The sequence below is a fragment of the Melospiza georgiana genome, chromosome 6 (assembly GCF_028018845.1).
Source record: "Melospiza georgiana isolate bMelGeo1 chromosome 6, bMelGeo1.pri, whole genome shotgun sequence".
NCBI classification, from domain to species: Eukaryota; Metazoa; Chordata; class Aves; order Passeriformes; family Passerellidae; genus Melospiza; species Melospiza georgiana.
Genome location: NC_080435.1, coordinates 16,957,377 through 16,975,486, shown reverse-complemented (window position 1 = coordinate 16,975,486; position 18,110 = coordinate 16,957,377). Strand labels below are relative to the sequence as shown.

Below are 18,110 nucleotides of genomic sequence, written 5' to 3'. Positions count from 1 at the left end.
CAGGATTAACTCCCAAGATAGTCAATTTGATAACTAGGGAAAGAGATGGAGGATAGTGCCTTCATAAAGAAATTGGTTGGCATAGGCTCTATTCTTAAATGTACCTTTGTTAGAGCTTAATTTTTGCCAGACCTCAGTAAGGATGAGTGGTGCTTTGGTGGGGGAGGGTGATCAGTGTTCCTGAGAAGGATCAAAGAAGTGAGATCAGATTAGGGAGAAAATTGGATGGATGGAGGAAAGAGAAGTGGAAATGCAAGGAGCAGGGAGCTGGCTGTGTATGAATGGGTGGCGGAATAGCAGCTGCCGGAGACTTGGTCTGAGCAGAGATCTCCAGCAGGGAGACACCAGGTCTGCAAACTGAATGAATGGGGAAAGCTGGAGCAGAGCCTGGAGTTATATCTTGGTGCATTTCTAAAGATTCTTGTTTGTACACCATTTGGAGACTTCCTCCCTGAACAAAGGAGTTCATATTTTAAATTAATTCCTTTAAACAGCATGGAAGATAAAGGAATAATAGAATATTTACCACAAGATGGAAAGATGATGCTGTTGTATTGCAGCTTTCAAATCTCTGATTTCTGCCAAGGGAACAAGGCTGGAGGCTATCCTTGAAAATGCTTGGTTTCCATTAATCAAGCCCAGTGTTAGCAGGCCATCTGAATGGCAGATCTCTCTGGTACCCAGGAATCTGTTGGTAAAACATATTTCAAGTGAAAGTAATTTGCTTGTTCAAGGTTTTGGGAAATGGTTCAAAAGCCAAATGGATAATGTTGTCCCAAGGAAAAGGATACAGAGCTTAAAACACCCTTTTTCTTGGAGGCATTATGATATTTTAGGAGAAGGACCAGAATTTATTACCAATATTAGGAGTCTTTGTGATGCATGGGCTGGAATTCTAGAAGGATATAAATTCTCTGAGGTTATTTTCATTTAGCAATAGGTGTTTTATAAAATGTTTTGGCTTTGTTGGGGTTTTTTTTTGAGTGGATGATGTACCATTTATTCACATTCACTTGTGCATACCTGTTAGAATCCAACTCCTGATTTACCTCTGACTTGTTCTTTCCATAGAGGATTGTTAAGACTAGATAAATATGAGTACTCTGAATATTTCATGGGTTAAATATGATTCTTTAACTTGTATCTATGGAGATGTAGGCCACATGCATTAATATTTTGCATGAAGGAAGATGGCTTTCCTCATCAACACATGCACACACTGTCCATTAAGAAGACATTATAGGACACTTAACATTTCCTAATAAAAGCCATAAGTTATGGTTATGGATGTAAAAAGAGATGGGAGTTTGATTTATGTTCCTGTAACCTATCACAGACATTGCAAAAAGACCTGAAGCTCACAATAGCTAATTTATAGTAAAATAATTGATAACATCATTAACAAGTGAATGGTATATTAAGGCAATTATTGGTAGAGTCAGGCAACAAATCCACTGTTACCCCACTTCTAATTGAGTCCGCTACTTTTAGTTACAAACTGCAATTTGATTGTGCAAAAATCTAAATTCACAATGCCATTTTGTCAAAAAAAAAAAAAAAATAAACCCACCACAAAATTATCTCTTCCTAAAGGGAACTGAGACCTGTACTAAGGGTGGTTATTACAGACCTCTGATGTTTACATATGGCACGAAAATGCATGTCAAAATAACATCTCAATGTAAGCATCAGTTTACATAACCATTATAGTGTTACACTTGGGCAAGTAAAAGGAATACAGTCTCTGAATATTAAGATTAAATGAAAATCTGCATATCTGTATAAAGCAAGATTCTCTGGGCTGTATCTGGTATCCTAGATCAGTGAATGCTTAGGAACTGTCTATGAAAAGCTCAGCATTTACTCAAATCCAGCCATTCTTGGAGGATTTTGATGGACACTGCTTGCAAATACAGGTACATTTGACTGTTTTGCTTCACCCCCACCTGACTCATACTAAATTACTTCTGAGCTCCTTGTAGACAGCCAGGGAAGACTGGAAGTGCATTTGTGTACATCAGGCAAAATCAGCTAACTCTGCAAATTTTGTTTATTTCTTACTTTGATTAGGCAAAGCTCCTAGTCACTAATCATTTGTCTTTAGGTGCAACATAGTCAACAGTTGCTTGTTAAAACAATAGTGGCTGATTTTAATTAAAGTTTTTTCTGTGCTAATTTCTTAATAATGTAGTTCTTTCTAAAAAGAGGAAACACTTCAAAATTGCATAATCTTCTATATCTATAATAAGAAAAGACAGCTTGTTTCAAATGATAGACTGCCTTAGACATCTATCTTAGTAAGATAAACAGGTATTACACTTCTCCTTAACCTAAAGAACCCATGTTTGGATATCAGAGGCAAAATCTTGTGCCTTGAGATCTGAACAGAGTAACAAAAGATGATGGGAAAGATCCAGGGATCCAAAATCATCTGTCCAGACAGCTAAATATCACTGACCATATCTAAACTGATGTTTCTTTGAAGCTTATTAGAACTGTCCTTTTTGCATCATCAGACAACTTTGTAAATAAATTTATTCTAAGTAGGCAAAAAGGGGAAAACAGTCAGCCAGAAAGCTATGCTAAAGCAGCAGAGTGTTACATTGTGGTAGAGTTCCTGCCCCCTGTACTTACTAGACTTCATAGATCTCTCAGTACACAAATGTGTGAAAAATATTTTCTTGGCATCCTCTCCCCTTTATATTTATGTCTGGTCATGCTGTTCTTCCACTAGTAAAGCTCCCACTGACTTCCTGGCGAGTTTGGCCTGCAGGTATCTAACATATTTTTTCCCCTTCCTCCTCCTCCTCCTCAGCAGGATAAGGTTGTGTTTGTGTTAATTCACATTCCTTGGGTTACTCAGTGCTTGAGAACAAGGATCTTTCAGCTGAGATTGTGCCTACTGCTCACATTCAAATTGGACAGTTAAGCTTTTTTAATGAACTCTCAGGAAAGCTTTTGTAGTCCTTCCAAATAAACCTTTACTGTTTTTTAAATAAAAGCTGGTTGGGGTCCTATGGAAAGTCCTCAACAGCTTGACTTGCAATCCTGGCATATGCTGTACCACTTTGATCTGTAAGAGGAAAAGCAAAACTCTCACTCACCCTTCCCTCATGTTTCCCCTTCACATCCTGCAGAAGAATCTGCTTTCCTCAGTGGGTGACTTTTGAAGGACAAGTTTCTGACACTGAGAAGGAGACAGGAAAAAGGACAGTGGTAAAGAGATGAGAGAAAGGTATTCCCCAGGGATTTCTTCCAGCTTTCTTTTGTACATTCAGGAGCATTTCAACCTTGCTGTGTTCATTTAAACTGATTTTTCTCTATATAAAGTACAACCCATAGGTATGAAAAGGCTTATGGGATCCTAGTTCCTGAATAACCACACTGTCTTGAGGATTAGAGGCTGGGGTGATTCTGCTTGTTCCTTGTCCCTGGCCAGCACGGCTTAGCTCAGGAATTGAGGCAGATCTCAGGGAGTGGGAACAGATACTCCTCACCCTTCACAAGGGGAGCTTATTGCATAGATGTGTGATGCAGGACATGCTTGGCACAGGAGCACTCCACAGACAGTGGTCTGCAGCCTCCCACCAAGCAGCAGCAGAGGGGATGAGAGCTGCCCTGCTCGCTTCCCTCTACCCTCCTCAGGGACAGCTTCCAAGGGCCCCTGCTGGAGCTGCTCTCCCACCTTGAGCCTTTCTGGAAGGTGTCTCCTGCAGAGCCATATCTAATCCTGCACTGAAGCTGGCTGCAGGAATTCTCACCATATACTGTGACAATTAACGAGACAGCCTAATTTTAACTGCACGCTGCATTACAGCTCTGGAAAAATGAGAATCTTTCCACATCAAATGAGGTTTCCCTTGCACTTGTAGTATAATAGAATTACAGACATCTATTAACTACCATTCTATCATTCATTATTAATATAGTTCCTAAAATTCCATTTTATTCCTATTTTCTCCCATCAAGGAACGCATTACTGCAAATCCTTATATAACCCACTAGTAAGCATGGTAGTCTTCTCTGCATCCTGACCAAAGAAACCTTGCAATGCCAGCTAGAAAGTGTTCACTGCTCCAAGCCCCATATCCAATCCTCATCAAATTGGTCACGGTGGGAGCAGGTACACAAGTAACTCCTGGGAACTGTCCATCCAAATTCAGAAGTAATGTGTTTTTAAACTATCACACACACACAAAAAATTAAAAGTATCAGAACAGCCATGCAGAATCACAGCCTCACCAGTTTGAGCTGCTCAGAAGCACACAGGAAGATATGATGTCTGCCCAGAAAATCTTACAATCTCTTTGAAGTCATGATCTCACAGGGAGATGAGAGAGATGATGTTACCCACCTGACAATTCCATGGCTGCCTAGTACAGACTTAGCAGTTTGGATTCAAGGACATTTTTTTAAAATCTATCTTCCTATTTCCAATTTTATTTCTATTATTCCAAAACCTTAAAAAAGAACAGCATCTGTTGCCATTTTAATTCAATTTTTTTAATCTCACTTAATTTTAATGTTTCTAGGTTACAAAATTTACTTCATTTAGCCCAGGCTGTGATTGTATGGATCATACCATCATATGCATACACATATATATGCCTTCCTATTGCTGCCACCTCCTACGATGCTGAGTGGGATTTCCATATGAGGAAGGACTTCAAAATTAAACCACCCCAAAATATTTCTGCAGAAGTAACCGTGGTGCCACTGAAATCAATGTGAATTTAGTGGCTGGTTTCAGAAAGATATTTGGTCCCTTCTCTCTTTAATCCATCCCTACGTACCTTCAGTTATTTTCTTTGCCCTTCTCCTGACATTTGCTATTTTGGTTTTGGTTAGGGCAAAAAAAGCAACAAAATACTGGTAATTCTCTGTTGGTCTATCATGAGACAAAGGAGAAAAAGATCTGTGGATCAATTATAATATTTCTATTTTAGAACTATTCACAGAACTGTGGTGTATTAGACTATACCTAGGAAAACTATTTTTCCATTTTGTTCTTCCCTTCTGCTGTGATCTAGCATGTGACAGTCTTATTTGTACAAATGCATAGTGTATATTTACAGTAGTACTTTAGTAAAGTCTATACATACTGCCTTTCTCTTAACATAAGGAGAGATGTTAGCAACAGAGGGCCCAGCCTTACTGTTATTGAAACTCAGCCAAAATTACCACCAACTTCAAGGATAGAAATGAATTTTCCTGCAGTATGGTTCAGGGTAACAAATTAATTGCTGTGTGCTGCTTTTTTTAATAGACACGGTGCTTATTTCCATTCCAAAGCACTGAAGTGCAATAGATCTTAGCAATTTATTAGGAGCATACATATTCAAATACATGTGCTCATAATCTTTTAAAGACATGAGCATCTTTAGCACACTGCATCAAAACAGAGCTCTAATACTGACAAAGCTCATCATGATCTTACTGGCTTTTTCTACTGCAAAGGACTGTAGAATACATCCCCCTTTAAAGCACATGACTTCAATTAATGTTCAACTAAATCATATCCAAGCGCTGTGTTTCGTAATAGAAAGGGCAAGCAGGGGTATTCTGATTGAAAAATTGGGCCCTAACTGATAATCAAGTGCGTAATTCTTTCTCACGCAAATATAGATGGCAAAACTGAGTTTCCATTTTGTATAAGCTTGATTTTATGAGATTTGTGTGCATTCTTGGGGTATAAGACTGATAGAAAAGCCATTTTGAGATCTTTGCAATTGTCTTACAATTAGCTTCTCAGTTACTATATGCTGAATTTGATCTGAGGAAAGAACAGTTTAGAAGGCTGACTTGGCTTTCCCTGCTGAATATTGAATTACATAAATATGTGATTCACTCCAAATGGTACACAGAAGCGGTAGGATCGGATGAAATCAGAGAAATCTATGAATCCATGGAGAACCACCTCCTCCCCCTGGAATATAAACCAAATGCTGTCATTTCTAGAATAATTTTTACATCTCTCTCCTGTGCTCACTAAGTAACCAGATTTTGCTATCTTCACTCCTACTCCTGTAGTGATAGCTTACTCCAGGAATATCCCCATTTCCGTCAGGCTGAGAACAAGGTACCACCCAACACGGGTAAAGGTAAAAGAACCAGGCCCTAATTGATTTTAATTTCTTTCTGATAAGATTTATAAAATGTAACAGAGGCGCTAATAAATCATGCAATAAAAATTATGAATAAATCGTGGGCCAAGGCTTTTTGCAGTGATTGCTTATGATGTAAGACCCTTTAATGACAGTAAGTTAAAATTGCATTGTAATGGCCTTTTGTAAATGCAATAAATCTCAGGTTTCAGTGCGCTGCAGACAGCCAGCAATGTGTGTGCTGCACATGAGCTACCAATACAAGCACACACTGCTGGCACACACTTACGTAATTATGTTGATACTTCAAGAGAAGCAGTAAATCTCAGCACTGCTAGATTGACTTTGAAAAATCTTGGGTCAGGACCACTGAGGTGTTATGACTACAAGAAATAGCTTAAAATGTCATACTGGCTTTTTCCTTGGAAACCTGGGAGAGAATGTCCCTTTTAAGAGGCAATAAAATGGATTATTTGCTTTTAAATAGCAAAGGCAAAACCTATTGCTACTGAGTCTTATAATTTTCAGAGGCAAATACAAGTTAAGACATACATTTTCACCTGCACAGCCAAACCAAATTGATCTTCTCTTCCAAATGTTCTTGATCATCTACCCATTCACAAAAATATTAAAAGTACACAGAGATACATCAACAGCTACTTAATAACTACTTGTTTCTGCAGCAGAGTTTCTCTTGCTGCCCACATTTGCCCTCAAAAATCACATTCTTAAATACAAAAAGATCTGGTCAGCTTGGGTTGCTTATCATTTAACATGCCTAAGAAAATTAGCTGCAGATTTCCCTTAAAAGTTCATTCCAATATCCCTGTTCTATATATCAGCTCGGGCTTCTTGCAGTTTTCAATTGCACCAGATCAATTGACAGCTATAGATGGTGCAGGCCAGTTCTGTGATTTATCCAATTATAAATTAAATTAAAACCTTCAGTCAGAATGCTTCAGACTTGATAACAGACTTCAAAACAAAATGAAGAGGAAGAAATCTCTAAAATGCTGAGCACCTACAACCTCTAGCAGAAGGGAGGTCACGTCCTAGAGCAGAAAAGGACACAGGCAGGAAGCGAACAGACCATCACTAAAATCCCACCCCACTTTGTAGGACCACAGTCCCAACTACCACTGATTTTAGTGGGATCCAAACAGAGACCCATGCAGATCTATTTCAGGTAAAATTTTTCAGGACAAGGACAATTGTGTAATTGCCACAACACGCAATGCAAAAGGGCTTGCCTTCTCAGCAGCCTTTGATCTCTACTCTAAAAACACCACAACATGATCTCAGCCACATTGTGCTATTCCTGTTTCCTTTTTTAGCATGGATCTCCCCTTCTCATCTAGTGTGGAGTTCTGCAAGAAATCTAGTGACAGTACGTCTTAGCACTTCTCGGGAATGTGTCCCGCATAATGCAGAACTGATTTTAACTCAGGGTTTCTCAGTAAAGCACTTGTAAGGACAAACCAAGAGCAACCTGACTGTGCTCTGATAGCTCAACCAATACCCAGACAGAGGCAACTGCTGTGGGGTGATGGTTGGCTTTCAGGTTTTGGGGCAGTAGCAGATCAGCTTAGGTCAGAATCTTGCTAAAGTATATTGAAATTTAGTGTTCTGTTGTTTAGTGTTCAGCTGATAGGAGTTCGCTGTCTATCCTACCAAGAAGTCCCTCAGGTGCTAGGGATTTTAATAAAAGACCTAATGTAAATTTCAAAACTGTATAGATTACTTAAAATGTTAGTTATGTCTAAGCAGCAGGAAATCAATAGTGCAAAAGTGCATTCACTGGTCTAAAGAAAGCATCTTTTGGAGAACCTGCTCTACTAAGCAAAGAAGCTCAGTTATCACTGTGTCAGTGCCTTGGATTACAGGCAAATAAAAGTTTGAAATTGAAGGAAAAATTTTATAGCATCTTCAGCTCCAAAACACAAATTTATCTTCATGTCCATATTACCATCAGCTATAGGAATGCCTAAAACTGTGCATTTACTGTTCCCAAAGGATATCTTGGTTGGGACAGCAGGGTAAGCCTAGGCTCTTACTGGGTGATTTTTAACATTCATTCAGAATTTTCCCACATGTCCTGAGACAAGTACACAGACCTACACGGTGGAAATGTATAAGACGACAAAAAACAAAACCCTAAAAAAGCCGCCAAACCTGAGCTTTGTACAAATCATTGCAAGCAACTGAATTAATGCAGTTTATAAAGTGAGAATTTGTTAGAAGGTCTGACCAAAGCCCCGCTTGCTTGCCTATGTTAGCACTGAAGGATCCTCTCAAGAGGAGCATCTGCAGCATGCCAATAGTGCAAAGGCAGGTCACACACATTTAGCTCAGCAAGTGAACATTTGCAATGGGCACAAGCACACAAACACCACATTTTATTAGCTCAGTATGGCACATCATTTGGGTATGCTTCAGCCCCTCTCATTTTCTTTGAATTTTACTGTGTGTGAAATCATACAAGATGTTTAATCTTACTATGCTGATTTCAAAATAGAAAAACAAGATTTCTAAGGTTATTTGCTTTGCACTTTTTCCTCTCTCCCTGACTGTATGTTTATTTCAGGAGCTAGCACAATAGAGTTATAATTTCTGCGACACCTCTAAATGCTTGTACTATAAAAACAGCAAGTTGACAGCATCTAAGGGAAGGCTTTACACTATACTCAGATGTAGTGTTTTCCAAACCAACCTGGACTGCAGCAGTAGATTCCCCAAGGCTGTGATCCTTCCAAAGGTGGAGTGTGTGCCTGAGGTGTGGTGGCCAGTGCACGGACAGCAGGGCTTCTCCATCACCACCTTCTCCATCCCTCCTGCACCCAGGAAATCTAGCAGTCACTTCCTACATCTTCACTTCTGAGGGCAGACTCATGGAAGGGTACCACCATGTGAGTTCAAGCTTAGAATTCCCAAAACACTAACCATGAATTTGTAATTTTTTTTAATGCATATTAAAATTTCCCAGTGGCTACAGCGTTGTTTCTGCATGTGCCCAAAACTGCCTTAGCACTGTTGGCAACTACCTTATATCAAAGCCTGGTTGATGCCCATAATTTTCCTTCACTAATAGGAAAATCCTTTAAATGAACTTGCCAAATACATAGTGAATATACACTGTTTTAAAAAACATACTTAAACAAAAACATGAGATATTTGTGGTATGAAACAGTTCCCTCGATGCAATAATCTAGTGGCTACTGTATTTTGCTTAGAATATGAAATTTCAAATTTAATATTTTCCTCTCACTGCACAATTTCCAATTTTCATCCATCTCTGCTTGGGAGTCCTCCCCACTTCACAAAGCTGCATAATCCAGGCAGTTAGTGAAGTTAATCCAATTTGCACAGCATGAGGATTTCACAAACCATTATACTGGGAAGATGGCAAAGTAGCATTTCCCAGTGATGTGGAAGAGGCCGTTCCTCTGTGGTAATTCTGGGCTACTGAATTCAGCAAGATCAATAGCACAAAACAGATATACATAGTGGCATTATCAGAGAGTTTATTGTTGGCATATGACAAGACTGGTCCTTTTATTTTCACTCACTTGTTGGAAGCCAGGTCCTGGTATGAAATAACCATATGTTGTCCTCATGCATTGGACTTCAGGATGAGCCATGCATTATGATTCTGGGATCTCTGTGCAGCCCCTATGGAGAAAGAATGTGCAAAATGCACAGAAAAGTAGGAGGTGATATGAGAGTAGATGGTATGGAGAATTAGAGAGGACTTTTTCACCCCAGAGCCTGAGCAATTCTGCCATGCTGCAAAGTGAGCTCCAAAGTCAGTGTGAGGACACATCACATGATTTGTTTTGAAAAGACCTACGTTTCCCAGGGCTATCAATCTGTCACCTTTCACTCGTGCCATGGAAATAAAAGCATTCTTAAAATCTCTGAAGGCTGCCTTTTCATCAATATTTTAACATAAGCATTCTTTTAATTTAAATGGAGATTGATCACTTATATTTTATTACTTCTTAATAAAAACCATGATCATCATTAAAAGAAAGTGACCTCAATGAAATTATTGCCAGGAAAAATCTGACTTGGAAAAGCACTAAAACAAGTCTTTGCTAGATCAGAGCCTTTTACAGCATGTATGTTTAGTTCTGGTTTTAACAACCAACACACAAGTGATCAATGGGCATTCTTGCTATTACATTCACTGCTTTCATGATACACTTAAAACTAGTCCAAAATCTTACTGAAAACTGTAAAGGGTATACTGTTAAACATCCCTCTCTGCTGTAACTCACCGTATATAGCAAGACTTGCCAGGGACGCTAATGAAGCGAAGATGGTTTTGCAGTTTTACCATCTGTTATCAAATATACTCCTGCTATAGCAGAAAGACAATTGTATTAGAATTTAGAAGTAACAAAAATTGAAATAAAATTTTTCTTTCATTGTTTAAATAGCTTTGCTGCATAGTACAAAGAACAAAATGTTTGGACGATTAATAAAACATCTCAGGGCTGCTTAAATTAAGAAACAAGATGCAGCAAAAGAATAGTGATGAAGTTGAACATAACCACAACACAGCAGAGATATAAATAAGAAACCATGTTATTCCACAGCCTTCAGGTTTAGACTTTAATTCAGGACAACATACCCTATTTTTATATTCTACAGGGAAAAAAAAAAAAAGTCAACAAAAAAAACCATTTGAAATGTGAATGTCATTGAAAATTTTTTAAATGCTCCATCTACACTAGCTTTGTGATGATTGTAAAGTGCTTAAAAACAGCATCCCCCTAACCCTCTTTCCATCCTAAGTAAGGACCTCCAGGGTAAAAACTCTAAAGAACACTACAGTTTAGCTACACTTATGTGCGCTGGACTAAAAATGAACACTTAATATTTATGTGAATCATTGTCAGTGTCAAGTGAGATGAAGCTTATAAAAATAGATCCAAATCAGGGAATGAGTTTTAAGACTCAGTGGGTAAATGCCTTTTTACGTACGGTATTATTTATAGATATTTTTTAATCTGTTCTGTCATCTTGTCTCTTAAATTATTAGAAAGTAAGAAAGAAGGAATTATAGCAAATGTAGATGAAAGAGAAATATTACTGGGAGCTGTGGCAGAATATGAGCAAAAGCCAGGAAGTTTAAAGCTGTGCTCCTAAGCCCCTTGCTTTCTGTATGAAAACAGTTCCAGCCTATTTTGCAATTAAATATGCACTTCTTAAAACTAACTATGGTGTTGAAATAGGAGGAATGGTATTTTCCAGACTCTCAGGCATCCCTAAGACTTGCTACCACATCTAAAAACAAGTTAATCTCAAGCCTGTTTCGGGCATTGGGCTGAGTCCTGTCTCCATGGTCTCATGAAGCCTTTGACATTCTACATTAATCAAAGTCCCCTCTAGATATAAATGTTGAGCTCACCACAGCCACAACAGAAATTCCAGCTCAATTGGATCTCAGTTTTTATAGCTCTCTTAGAAGTCAGTGATGAGTGCAGATGGTCCCTAAGTTGATCTCCAAAAATTCTAAGCACCAAAAAACTTAAAATGTTGTTGTGGTAGCTTTTTACATCTATTTATCACATCTGATAAGGAGACTGCTGGTACTAATGCTACCCTGCATCAACATGGTTCTGTGAGTCTCAACAATTAATAAAAAAACTTTTAAAAACTGTAACAAAAAGGACAATAATAATGAAATTATTATTATAATTTGAAGCAAGTATTCAATATTGAAGGGCAAAATACTCAAGACAATTAGAATGCAGGTCACCTTGTAAGAAAATTCAGAGGAATGGGGAATATCCACAAGGCTTCTGCTGGGTTCTTGCAAACAGGGGAATGTTACACTTCACACGTAGGAATCTGGGGAGGTCATACTTACTTTCCTTCTGCTAGCAGGTGGAAAACTCTCCTTTGAAGCAATTGGAGCCATTTCTTCCTTTATACAGACACATTACACAACCTCTATCCAACAGGAAATAAAACTGGGTAAAGCAGGCAGCTGCTCTCTTCCCTGGGTCTACGTGGTTATAGAATCCTGCACAGGGGGAGTGTGTATCCATAGGCTTTTGCTTTTACCATTCAGGTATCATTTTTGTAAGCACCAAGGTGAAGTGGTTTTTGTATTCTCTTCATCCAGGTAGGATTTCAACTCAGCCGCATGTCTGCTGAGAACAACACACAGAGCTGCTCATTGATTTGAAGGCATTTCTTGCAAATATAAGCTTTTCCTGCTCTTGACTTCAATAGCAAGATCTAATTTAGACCAGTGAGAAATTGCATCTAATATTTTTGTTCTAAATCTATTTTAAAAGTGAGATGTATGTGTTTACAATTAAATTTAAATTGCTGTAAATTTAAGCAGAGGTTTCAGATGTGAATATTAGGAATAATTGAGGGGCTTTTTTTATTTCTACAAGGATATCTGAGGATATAGTTCATCCCAGTAGTCAACCAGGTTTTATTTAACAGTATCAGTCTAACAGATGCAATTTCCACTTATGATAACTGTGGGTACATAATTAATTTTAGTAACTGCAAAACTTATAGTAGAAATACTTTTATGTGACATCCCTTGCTCCTCACTTTGAAAATTGCAGAAAATAAAAAGTAAAAAGAGAGATTTCTGCTATGAGCTTGTACAACTGTCCAACTGCTTGTACGGCCTGCACAGTAGTTTATTCTAAAGATCTGTAATGTACACAGATGGCAAAAGGCTCACAAATACATCCAGAAATTATGTGTGAAAACTACATTCACAAGTCTTGCTCTGTGTTTGAGAGACCAGAAACTGTATTTTGACAGGAATATCAATAAGGACTTGGATTCAAATGAAAAAAAATGTTTTCCATTTAGTACTTACACTGCATAGGGTATTAGCCGTAATCAAGAAAAATTTCAGGATGGCATGAAACTCTCAAGCTGCATAATTCCCAATAACACTCAGTGGAGTCCTGCTATTAAAATGCCCACAGGCCACAAAAATGCTTTTAAGCCAACTCAGTTGCCTAAATTACAAATACTAGTTAACAAAATTCACCACAGGCTCACAACTTAGGGTAGAATATATTCTTTTTTAAATACATCTGCCTTCATTAAAATCCTTAGTGGTCACTCATGGTTTTCAATCTCTCATTATGCTGAAGCAGGGACTTTTTTTTTCTTTTTAAACACACAGAAAGACAGGAGGCTTAAGTAAAGTCACCATGCTTGCCACCAGCCCCTCTAACATTTATTGCACACAGTTATTTGTCTTTCCAATTCAGCTGCTTGTGAGAGTTGCAAGGAAGGGAAACCATTCATGACTTGATCTTTTTGGTGGTTTACATTTTTGGAAATTTTGTAGATGATATTTAGGAAGCCTTCTCACAATACATAGACATTTTGGCTAAGAAAGAACATTGTATGTACTCCAGTTTCAGATCTAGGGCTAGACAAATAAATGTAGATACATTTTCGCAACAAAATTTTTTTTTCTCCAATTTCTCCCTCTCCTCTCAAATAACACTTTTTCAAAGCTTTATCCTTTTCCCCATAAGAAAAATCCCAATTTCTCTTCTCTCCCCAATATTAATTTCTTTTGCTCCCTCACACCGACTTAATAAAAATGTGAAAACAAAAATGGTAGTCAGAAAAAAAAAAAAAAAAAGAACAAAGCAGCAAAATTTAAGAGGGAATACCAGGAGATAAAAAGGAAATAACTTTCTGCACAATATTTTACTAAAAACTGTAGGTAAGAAAAAAACCTTGCTTGTTTGAAATCTGAAGGACAAATATGACAAATCTTGTTGAATATTTTCAAGGAAAAAAGGATGTCCTTTTTTTTTCCAGATTACTTTGCATCATTTCCATTGAGTTACTTACAAATACACATCCATCTTATTGCAGTCTTTATCTTGATTGAGGCAAGGGTTTTTTGTTTGGTTTGTTGAAAATTAGTTGGGAATATAAACAGCTTTCCATGTAGGTCAGAAAAATAAAAATCTTCAAATTATTCTCAACCTGGCACTGTGGTTTTTTAGCTTTTTCTGGACATGAAAATACTCTCTCTTTTAGAAGCATCAACATGTTCTTGTCCTTCTGATTGTTCCTTTTACACCCAGAGTCTGTAGCACCAATTCTGGGTTTTAAACAGCATTTTAATCACTGTTGAATAGCTGCTCTCCTGCTCATAGAGCATGGGATGCTATGCAGTGGAGGAACTGCAGTCACCATCAGACGTGAGAAGGACATTCCTGAAGTGGAACTGCAGAAAATAGTGGTTGCAATGTAAGCAGTGAGAAGGAGAATGCCTGGAGGAGGATATATCTCCCAGAAGTAGGAAATGGAATGAGTCTTCAGAGCTAGAAAAAAAAAAAAATCACTGTAGCGAGAGGGAGGTCTCATCCCTCAAGGTTCACTGGATATTGAGGGACAAATAGAGTAAGGACCCTGGAAAAGGAACACAGGATGACAAATCAGCAGCTTGCTAGGAGAGAGAGACAGTCAAGAGTTTGAAATCTCAGACTGTGGCCAATTAGAGGAATTCCTTTTTCAGCAAGGTGACAACCTATTCAGAATAGTTCAAGGGAATTAGCAATATGCAGTACCTTCTGAATGTGTGCAAGCAAAGAAACAGCCCTCATGAGAGCCCAGGAAAAAGGGGGGTTTGCAGTAAGAGATTTTGAGGTCAAAAGAGAAGATTTTGCTGTTGCAAGTTTGCCAAATAATAAAAAAAGGATTAGGTTCCACGTGAAAAGCTTTGTGTATTGTGACCAGTGCTAATTCTGGAGAAGCCTTTGCTGTAACGACACGTGAGGACTTTGGACAGCCTGTTCTGATGCACTCATTTTCTTCTGTGAAGGTGAGACACCTTGATGGCTGGCACAAGAACTGGAGAACTGGGCAGGATAAAAAAAAAAAAGAGAGAAAGAGGCCAACTTCATTTCCTTAAGAGCTCTAGAGTGGATATTTCAGCATTCCAACCTAGCCAAACTACCTTCTCCACTCAGGAGTCCTGAACAAGCATTATGTCCTTCACCACACACACAGACTCTTTTCAGCTGTGATCCAAGACTAAATGGGATTTCAGGAGAAAACAACTGGCTTGAATACATAGGGCACTTGTGGAAGTGAGAGCACACCACAGGCACTTGCTCTGTCAGACTAAAAGATGCTGTGCTGGTTCCAGCAGTGGTCCTCATACAGGAATTATTCTGGAGGTGATCCTCATGCACCCCTTTGCCCTTGTTTGATCACATTTTTTTTTAAAGGGGTCTAGAATATATGAGCAATCTTTAATTGAGAATATTTGCTGTCTAATGAAAAGCTGTGGCTTCTTAATGTATTCTGTTCATTGAGAGCTCCAATATGAAAATATGTATAAGATTCAGGGGCAGATACAGTGATGGGGCTGAAGCAACAAGGAGATATGGTAGCAAAGAAAAGTGTTACAATTTTATTTGGGAAGCCCAGAAATGCACCAGCTCTTGCCACGACTTCAAATGAGACTTCTGGCAAGCCACAACCTCTTGGTAATGATTTACATCTATAATCAGGATAATAGAACATTATTTATCTAACTCTTCTGGGTATTGTGGAGACTAACAGTTGCACAGTAATTTGGAGATAAATTGGAGACACTAGATGAATTTCCACTCTCATGTTTTCTCTAAGCAGGTGAAGTGAGGACATGACACAGAAGGAACCAAAGTTTTCTCAAAATAAATCAGAGAGATCAGAAGGCAATTTTATCTTTGCTTCACTCTGATTATTCAGCACTCCTCAGTAAGATTGACAGGAAATGAGAAAACAAAGCTTTCATGGATGAGGAAGGTAAAATCTAGTAACACTTAACACTGCATCTGCAAAACAGTTTAAAATCCACAAAATTATTTCTGCCATTTCAGATGAAAAATTAATGCAAGATGCATCCAGCACATTGTGCCAAACAGACTATCGACAGATCTAATAAATAACTTTTAATTACATAATGAGAAAAGTTAAACATATATCTCCTCATATAAGCCTTTTAAAACAAAAACATGTAAAGTTAAACACTAACATGCCATTACCAGACCCCACATTTTAACTGGCCCTGACTTATGGCAATCCCATAAAGTCAGAAAACAGTTTAAGTGAATTAACCCTCTCTCTCCATAATCTGTGTATTCTGATTAAAGGTTCTGAATGGAAGGAGCAAGTTATTCATCATCCCCGAAGTGCAAAAGAATGAACCTTTGATTTTTGTCTTGGCTGTTGTCAGAAAACACATCCTGCCTTCCCAGAGCAGGCAGACTGTATGAGCTGAGAGCTGTCTCTAGCAAGGTGGGTCTCTCCCAAGAGACCAACACTCTATGGAATGAGATGCCAGAGCAGATGCTGTATGTGCTGAAGCCTGACACACACTGGGACACCCTGAGCAATCCCAGGAAGGCACAAAGCAGAGTAGGAGCACTCACCTTTTCCTCAGCTGGGCTGGCTCTGTCTGCAGGATCATCCTTATATTACAAGACCTCTGACACAAAGGCATCAGGCAGATATTGAAGGTGAGCTAATCACTTCCCAGGGAAACATTCAGCCAGAAGGGACAGAGGTATTGCTACAGATCAGAGAGGAGGCAGAGAAGTCAGACAGACATGGCAGAATGACACTGGGACCACATCTGGCAGTGTGTTGAGACAAGGAGTAGCCCAGTTTTTGCCCTGGAGTCTCAGGGAGCAAGGCAGATGATAAAACAGTTGCCCAGATGCCAATGTCTCTGAAAATGCCCTGTGACTGGGATGCAGACCAGAGGGTGTATTGCAGATATGTGAGCAGCACAAGACACTCCACTGAAATAATCTGGTAATTCTTGCTATAGGTGAGCAGAAAATGGCTGGATGCCTTGGGCATTGCTTAGGGGCCACTGTGTTCCTCAAAAATACGTACTGCATTTGAAGGATTAATTCTACCTCGTATTTACCATGGATTTATTCCTTACAGCACACAGGGATAGCCCAAATTCACTTATATCATTACCTAAATCAAGGAATCAAGAGCATCAAATTTGACTTCTTTGTTCATTTTTTTTTCATTGAGTAATTCCTAAAAGGACCAGGAATTACTGCTTTTCCAAATAGAATAACAACAGAAAGCTGCTGGAATTTCAACCAAAAAAAACCAACCAAAACCAAAAACTCAAACCAACAAAACCATTCCTTTTTTCCTCAGTGTTCACTAGCTATAATTAATGTGAAGTTAATCAAAACTCAAAGCAAGATGATAAAAAAAGGTCAAAAAGCAATTATATTAGAAATATGTCCCCTAGTCAATTGCTTGCTTTTCAGGCTTTAGCCCTGTGGCAATTTCAGTACTTATGCAACCACCATAGAATTTTCTAGGTCTGACTTTTACTTGAGAAGCAGAAACTTCTCACCAACCAACCCCTTCAGGTCCAAGCCCAGGAACTTTTTTGTCATGGGGGTGGGGTGGGGGGGGAGGAATGAGCTTCCTTCACACCCTCAGCCCCCTCAGATGCCACCACTGCATCAGAGAAGAAAGTATCACGCACCTTCCTGCCTGCTGCAGATCCAGTCAAGGACACTGGGAATCAGCCGGGAGCCACCTCCTCGTAGCACACAGCCCTAGCAGGGAGAAACCCTCTGGGGAAATCAGTTCATGGCAGGTTTCATACTGTGCCAGGTTAACAGCATCTGTATCCCTGTCCTTTTAGCACAGGTTGGAAGGAACAGTGTTTGCTAAGGCTACATAGCCAAAAAGCACACTTTAAAAATACACGCTGTAGTCAGATGTCTGCTTGTAACATTTATGACTTGGCAGATTGACTCGCACATCAGGCACACATTTGATGGTTAATTCTCAGCCCTAATGCAGCAGAGCAGTCTTCTACCTGGCTGGTGTCTATCCTTTTCAAAAGGCAAAGGAGTGCATAAATTATGTTTAAAAAGAGGTAGGCATTTTCTGCCCACAGAGTGGAGTCACTGTAGGTGGATTATTATCCAGGAATACCAGAGAGGCAAGAAGTCTGCGATT

General features: G+C 38.9%; 1 protein-coding gene across 5 annotated transcripts in view; it reads left to right on the top strand.

Moving 5' to 3' along the window:
* KCNC1 (potassium voltage-gated channel subfamily C member 1) overlaps positions 1 to 18,110 on the top strand; it is a 123,047-nt gene that overhangs the window by 1,620 nt on the left and 103,317 nt on the right. The window lies entirely within an intron of this gene.